The following is a 7116-nucleotide window of genomic DNA, read 5'->3' on the forward strand; positions in this document are numbered from 1 at the left end:
AGCAGACAGAGGCCTTTGGACAAGGGGAGGCTTTGGTCTGGGGCCCTCAGAACAACTGGAAAACTTGCAGGGCGACTCCCAGCCCCACAGATGCCAAGTTGGGGAATTAAGGGCAAACCTTTTCATTTCCCTGGGTTTCTATTGCCATACTCTTATTTAGAGTTCCATGCTCTTATTTTGGAAGCATCCTAAATTTCTTTCAGTATCCCTTCTGATGCCGAAATTAACTTTACAGTGTTCCTGCCAAGCCTCCTGTTACACAACTCCAGGCTCAGGGAACTCATTACCTCTCCAGGCAAGGATCTTTGGAGAGAATGTCCTTGCAGCAAAGGAACTCTACCTCTCCGTCATCTTTGACTCTAATTATTCATTCATCCATCCATCCCTCCATCCTTCCTTCCACTTATTCATTGTTTCACTTATTCTCACTATGCTAAGTGTTATGTATACAAAGATAAATCCCAGACATGTTCCTGTAAACTGGACTGGATCCTGAATTCTAGTTTCCTCAAATATCTGGCCATGACTCTCCAAACCAAAGTTTCAAGTTTTTTTCCCCACCCTTCTGATTTGGAGTGACTTAAGCACAAAGACTGCTGATGGATCTCTTCGGAATGGAACCTTTTATGTAGCAAGTTCTCCTCACTACCCAGATGACAGCCGAATGTCAGGGACTTAAACCTTGGGTCCTCATTTCTCAACTTCAAAGGACTCCTCAAGACTCTAGGAACTGCACACCAGCCGGAGACTTCAAAATTGAATGGACTAGGAAAAGTAGCTGATATTGAAGTAGACTGCTTCCTACCAAGACATTGGACTCGGAAAGTTTCTTTCATTTCTCCTTCCCTAATTAACCAACTTTTCCTAATTCCTACACCATGAACGGTTTTCTAAATTTTTTTTTAATTTTTAATTTTTTTTAACTTGTAAGAGATTTGTTTATGTATTTGTGACTGTGCTGGGTCTTTGCTGTTACACACAGGCTTTCTCTTGTTGAGATAAGTGGGGGCTACTCTAGTTGTAATACACAGTTGCTCCTCAGCACATGGGATCTTTCCAGACCAGGGATCGAACCTGTGTCCCTTCCGTTGGCAGGCGGATTCTTAATGGCTGTACCACCAGGGAAGCCCTCTGATCTTTTGTCCACCTTTTGTCTTGTTCTGGCCTGGAAAGAGAATGCTGTTGTTTAGATATCTGACATTGCAAATAACGGTAATCCAACTGGTTCAGTCGGTTAAGAGTCAGCCTGCAGTGCAGGACACCTGGGTTCAATCCCCAGGACGGGAAGATCCCCTGGAGAATGAAATGGTAATCCACTCCAGTATTCTTGCTTGGGAAATCTCATGGACAGAGAAGCCTGGCAGGCTACAGTCCTTGATGTCATAAGAGTCAAACAGCTGAGCCACTAAACCTACCTAACCTCCAGATGACTGTTGGATTTGTTACGATGGTGGTGATTCTGTAGTTTTTCCTGTCACAAACTTATCCAGATTTCCAATGCCTCAGTTTCCCTGGAACGAACTCAGCCCCCTCTGTATTGTATCAGACAACCTGACCTGGGTTGGGGGGGTCCATTTCCCTGTCTGATTTCCTGCCTCTGATCCCAAACTCTGTACAAAAAGACAGACTGAATAAATATGCCTGTGTGGCCTCCAGACCCTCACATTTTCTTAATCTCCATGGTTGATGCCTTTCCAGCCCTGAGACACAGACTGGAGTGAGATTTATCAGGAAGCATTCATGATTCAATATTAGCTTCCTGAGGCAGATTACTACTCTTCCAGGTAGTAAGTGCAAATGAGGCTATGATCAGGAACCTCTCCTCAACTGTTAAAAGTATTGCAGGATCTGGGGACTTCCCTGGTGGTCTAGTGACTAAAACTGTGCTCCCAATGCACAGGGCCTGGGTTCAATCCCTGGTTAGGGAAATAGATCCCATATGCCACAATGAAGAATAAATATTTTTTTTAAAAGGGGGGGATTGCAAGATCTTCTGTTAACACTATGGCTGAAAGTCTGAAAGTGTTAGTCACTCAGTCATGTCCGACTCTTTTTGACCCCGTAGACTGTAGCCCACCAGACTCCTCTGCCCATGGGATTCTCCAGGCAAGAATGCTGGAGTGCATTGCCATGCCCTCCTCCAGGGTATCTTCCTGACCCAGGGATCAAACTTGCATCTTTTATGTCCCCACCATTGGCAGGCAGGTTCTTTTCCACTGGCACCACCTGGGAAGCCCCTACCCAACAAAAATCCTTAGGCTCTCTGGACTGGTTGTTCTTGATAGTAAAAGGGCCACTGATTATCTTTTAGTTGAACAAATGGATGTCTGTGCTGTGGTCCAGAACACTTGAGACACCTGGATTAACTCTTCTGGGGAAGTTGAACATTACCCGAGCACGAGATCTCTGAGCAAGCCACATGGCTTAAGAAAGCGACTCTTTCAGTGGAGTCTTTCCTTGACTTATTTGATTTTGACTGATTTAGGTCTTGGAGATCACAGCTTTAGGGTACGCTCTAGGGATTGGGAATTATCTGGTTTATGATAATCATAGTAATCTCTCTGGTGTGTTGTAGCCTCTCAAAATCTTTAATCGAATATTCACAGCTACTAACCCTCAAGCAAATGATCTCCCTAAGACAGGAATATCAGAAAAGGGGCAAAGAGGGTGGGAAGAATTGGGAGATTGGTACTGAAATACATACGCTACTATGTATAAAACAGATAACTAATGAGGACTTACTGGGGACTCCACTTAATACCCTCTGGTGACAGGAAGGGGAAGGGAGTCCAGAGGGAGGGGTTGTATGTACACATGTGGCTGATTCATTTTGTTGTATGGTAGAAATTCACACAACATTGCAAAGCAACTAAATGCCAACAAAACTTAATTAAAAAAAAAAAAAAAGGAACAAAGAGAATAACCCCCCCAAAAAAGCATGAATCAAAACCCCTGGCCCCTGAATACCACAGAGATTCCGCAAAGAACATCACGATTTGTGATTACCATGGCACGTCATGATCTGTGAATATCACACCGAAGATCAGCAAAAACTCCAGAGTGGCAGCTACAAGCGGCCTGAAATGTGTATCACATCTCTTGGTTAAGCCAAGTCTCTGACCCAAAGCAGAAAATTGTCCAAAGAGACAACGATCCCAAAGTGGAGTCACTTGCATTAAGTCCATATCACCAGACAGATTTAATATCTTAACTTGCTTGTAGCTTCAACTTCTCCCAGGCATAGAATATTAAACCAGTCAATCCAGAATTACCTGGTCTTCTGCCCTCCCTTAATGGAAGGGGACCACGCCAAGAGAAATTCACTCTTTTTTTTATTTTTTTCTGACAAAAGACTTTTATTCTGTGGTTCCAGCCCTCTGGATGAGCTCATTACATGATTGTATTAAATGTAATTCAGTGATATCTCATCAGTGAGGTCCATACTGTTTGCGACCCCATGGACTGTAGCCCGCCAGGCTCCTCTGTCCATGGGATTTCCCAGGCAAGAATACTGGAGTGGGTTGTCATTTCCTTCTCCAGAGAAATCCACTCTAATTTAGTCACTTTCTTGGCTCATCTCCTTCTGCCTGTGAGAGTCTCATTTTGTATAGCCCTCTGAGGATCTTTCTTCCTGCTTGATGGGATGCTGCCCAATTCGTGAACCACTGAAGAGAGTCAATAGGATCTTTCAGTTTTACTCAGTTGAATTTTTATTTTTTTTAACACTTTTAATTCATGGCAACTTATAATCTTCCATTTATGGCAATGGGTAACATTTTCTTCTTGAACAATTGCATTAAAACAAAAAGAATGAATTCATTTAAGAAAAATGCCTGGGCTTCCATGGTGGCTCAGTAGTAAAGAATCTGCCTGCAGTAAAGTAGTAAAGAATCAGAGGATGCGGGTTGGATCCGGGAAGATCCCACAAGCTGTGGGACAACTAAGCCCGTGCACCACAGCTACTGAGCCTGTGCTCTAGATCCCAGGAGTTGCAACTACTGAGCCCATATGCCACAACTACTGAAGCCTGCGTGCCCTAGAACCCATGCTCAGCAACAAGAGAAGCCACCACGATGAGAAGCTCAGGCACCGCAACTAGAGAATATCCCCAGCTCTCTGCAACTAGAGAAAAGTCCAAACAGCAACAAAGACCTAGCACAGCCAAAAGTAAATAAATAAAATTATTTATAAAAACCACAACAACTGCTCATAATAGTATATAGATGGTGTGCTGCTGTGGCTGAAAGTGTGATGTTAGCTTGAGAATAACAGGTTCCAGAAACATGGTGTATGTCCAGGCTGCATTGAAAATTTTCATAGGATTCTAGTTCGTAGAGTGTTGATCCAAGGTGGATGAAGACCTCACCTCACCCATAGCCACCCCCCACTGCTTTTTCATAAAGGACTTCCAAAGTCACCCTGTGGGTTTCCCAGACCTCTGGTCCCCTAGTGCGGTGCTGTTCACCTTGAAGGTCATGCCCGATTAATCCCATGATTAATTAATACAGCCCAGTGAATGGTCCAGGAGAACATGAGCTCAGACTTGTCCAGTGCCTATTCTAGTAACTGCTTTCCATGGATCTGTTGAGTGAATTGATGGAGGTGGCAAGAGGCGGGGGTGGATGATTTGGAGTTTAGAGGGGTCTTCTCTCCTAAGACCTGCCGACCTACTTAAGCATTACGTCCAGTCTAGGATTTTATTCTTCAGACTATCTAGTTCTATATGGGGAACTTGAGTTTCCAAAGTTAAAAAACACAGTTCTATCAATTGCAACTGAATCAGTTTACAGCTAGTATGATCCCAGGAGAGGGCACAGGTTGAGCAAATAGAGACTTGGCTTGAAACCTCATCTCTTTCTGCAGAGTCATCCTGAGCCAGGCGTGGGCCAGCTTTAGGCTGCAGCCAGATACATCAAGGTCTGGGCACTGCTGTCCATGTTTGCAGAATTGTGGGTGTCACAATAAAGCATGTGTTAGAACAGGGGGACTAGGAGAATAATTCATCCTTACCTTTTATATTTGGCTAATGCAACATCCATCTGGCTAATGCAGCTGGATGAAGCACAAGCTGGATTCAAGATTGCTGGGAGAAATATCAGTAACCTCACATATGCAAATGACACCACACTTATGGCAGAAAGTGAAGAAAAACTAGAGAGCCTCTTGATGAAAGTGAAAGAGGAGAGTGAAAAAATCGGCTTAAAACTCAACATTCAGAAAACTAAGATCATGGCATCCGGTCCCATCACTTCATGGAAAATAGATGGGTAAACAATGGAAACAGTGGCAGACTTTATTTTGGGGGGCTTCAAAATCACTGAAGATGGTTACTGGAGCAATGAAATTAAAAGACACTTGCTCCTTGAAAGAAAAGTTATGATCAACCTAGACAGCATATTAAAAAAGTAGAGACATTACTTTGCCGATGAAGGTCCATCTAATCAAAGCTATGGTTTTTCCAGTAGTCATGTATGGATGTGAGAGTTGAACTCTAAAGAAAACTGAGCACTGAAGAATTGATGCTTTTGAACTGTGGTGATGGAGAAGAGTCTTGAGAGTCCAAGGGACTGCAAGGAGATCCAACCAATCCATCCTTAAAGGAAATCAGTCCTGAATATTCATTGGAAGGACTGAAGCTGAAACTCCAATACTTTGGTCACCTGATACAAAGAACTGACTTATTGGAATAGACCGTGATGCTGGGAAAGACTGAAGGCAGGAGGAGAAGGGGACGGCAGAGAATGAGATGGTTGGATGGCATCATCAGCTCAATGGACATGAGTTTGAGTAAACTCCAGGAGTTGGTGATGGACAGGGAAGCCTGGCGTGATGCAGCCCATGGTGTCTCAGAGTTGGACACAACTGAGCGACTGAACTGAACTGAAATGAATGCAGCATCCTGGGGTCTTCATAGTCTAAGAGCCAGGATTGAATTACAAGTTGCAAAGGCCAGCTGAACAGGGAAAAGGACAGAATGGCTATGACTTAACCACTGTGTGTGTGTTGGGGGGGGGGGGCAGGCGCACATGTATGTATAAGTAGTAAGGCACACACGTGTGTATGAGAGCTAAGTGATTAGAAACAGGCTTGTTGTCTACTTTGGAAGACAGCCTGGATCATTCAGTGTGGACAGAGATAGGAGTGTTCTTTATTAGGATACTCTTTAGGACCTACGTTTCTTTCCTGGTGAAAGGGAGGAGCCCCAGCCCAGGTTGGTCTTTGTAGAAGCAGTCATGTCTTGGGGCTGACTTCGCTGCAGTCCCAAACTCTCACCCCTCACTGGTCTGCCATTGCCAGAATGAGTGCAGATGAGCATCACGTTTAAAACTTGGGTCTCCAGAAGGTTCATTTCAGCCACAATCCATGATCTTGGCCAAGAACCCGTCAACTTTTCTAAGATTGTCATGTAGTTTATAGTTGCCCAATCCTTCCCTGTGTCAGCATTGCTCTGGCCTGGACCAGGTCAGTTTTGACAAGTGATCATTGGAAAACAGTGCACGCGTGTAGAAGGCAGAGCTGCCTCTTCAGTCTGCAGCCCTGGAGACAATCCCTTTATTTCTGCTCCATCTCATTCGCAAGGAGGAGCCTCATACCTCAGGACTGTAGTTCCCATGACGTTTAGAGTTGGGGCTGTAACATTCTGTTGTTGTAGTTCAGTTCTCAGCTCTTCCTCTTACTTACTGCGTGCCTGTGGACCGTTTCCTTGTCCTTGCTGAGCACCGGGAAATCGTGATATCAATTCAAGGGTTAATTTTGAGAGCTGAGTGAGATCGTGCATACACACCCTCCACACAGCGCTTCCCACACAGTGAGCTCAGTCAATAGTTGTCATGTGAATGTCTGAATGAATACAAATGGAACATGCATTTAAGTAAAAACACGTTTAGCCAGGACATGGCTGTTGCATACAGAAATTCAATATCTAACCTTCCAATTTTTTTCCTACAAAAGAAAGATACGTACTTTTTATTATGTGAATGAAAGTCACTCAGTTGTGTCCGACTCTTGCGACCTCCATAGGCTTTAGCCCACTAGGCTCCTCTGTCCAGGCAATTTCCCAGGCAAGAATATTGGAGTGGGTAGCCATTTTCTTCTCCAGGGGATCTTCCCAACCCA

The sequence above is a fragment of the Muntiacus reevesi genome, chromosome 2 (genome assembly GCF_963930625.1).
Source record: "Muntiacus reevesi chromosome 2, mMunRee1.1, whole genome shotgun sequence".
Lineage (NCBI taxonomy): Eukaryota > Metazoa > Chordata > Mammalia > Artiodactyla > Cervidae > Muntiacus > Muntiacus reevesi.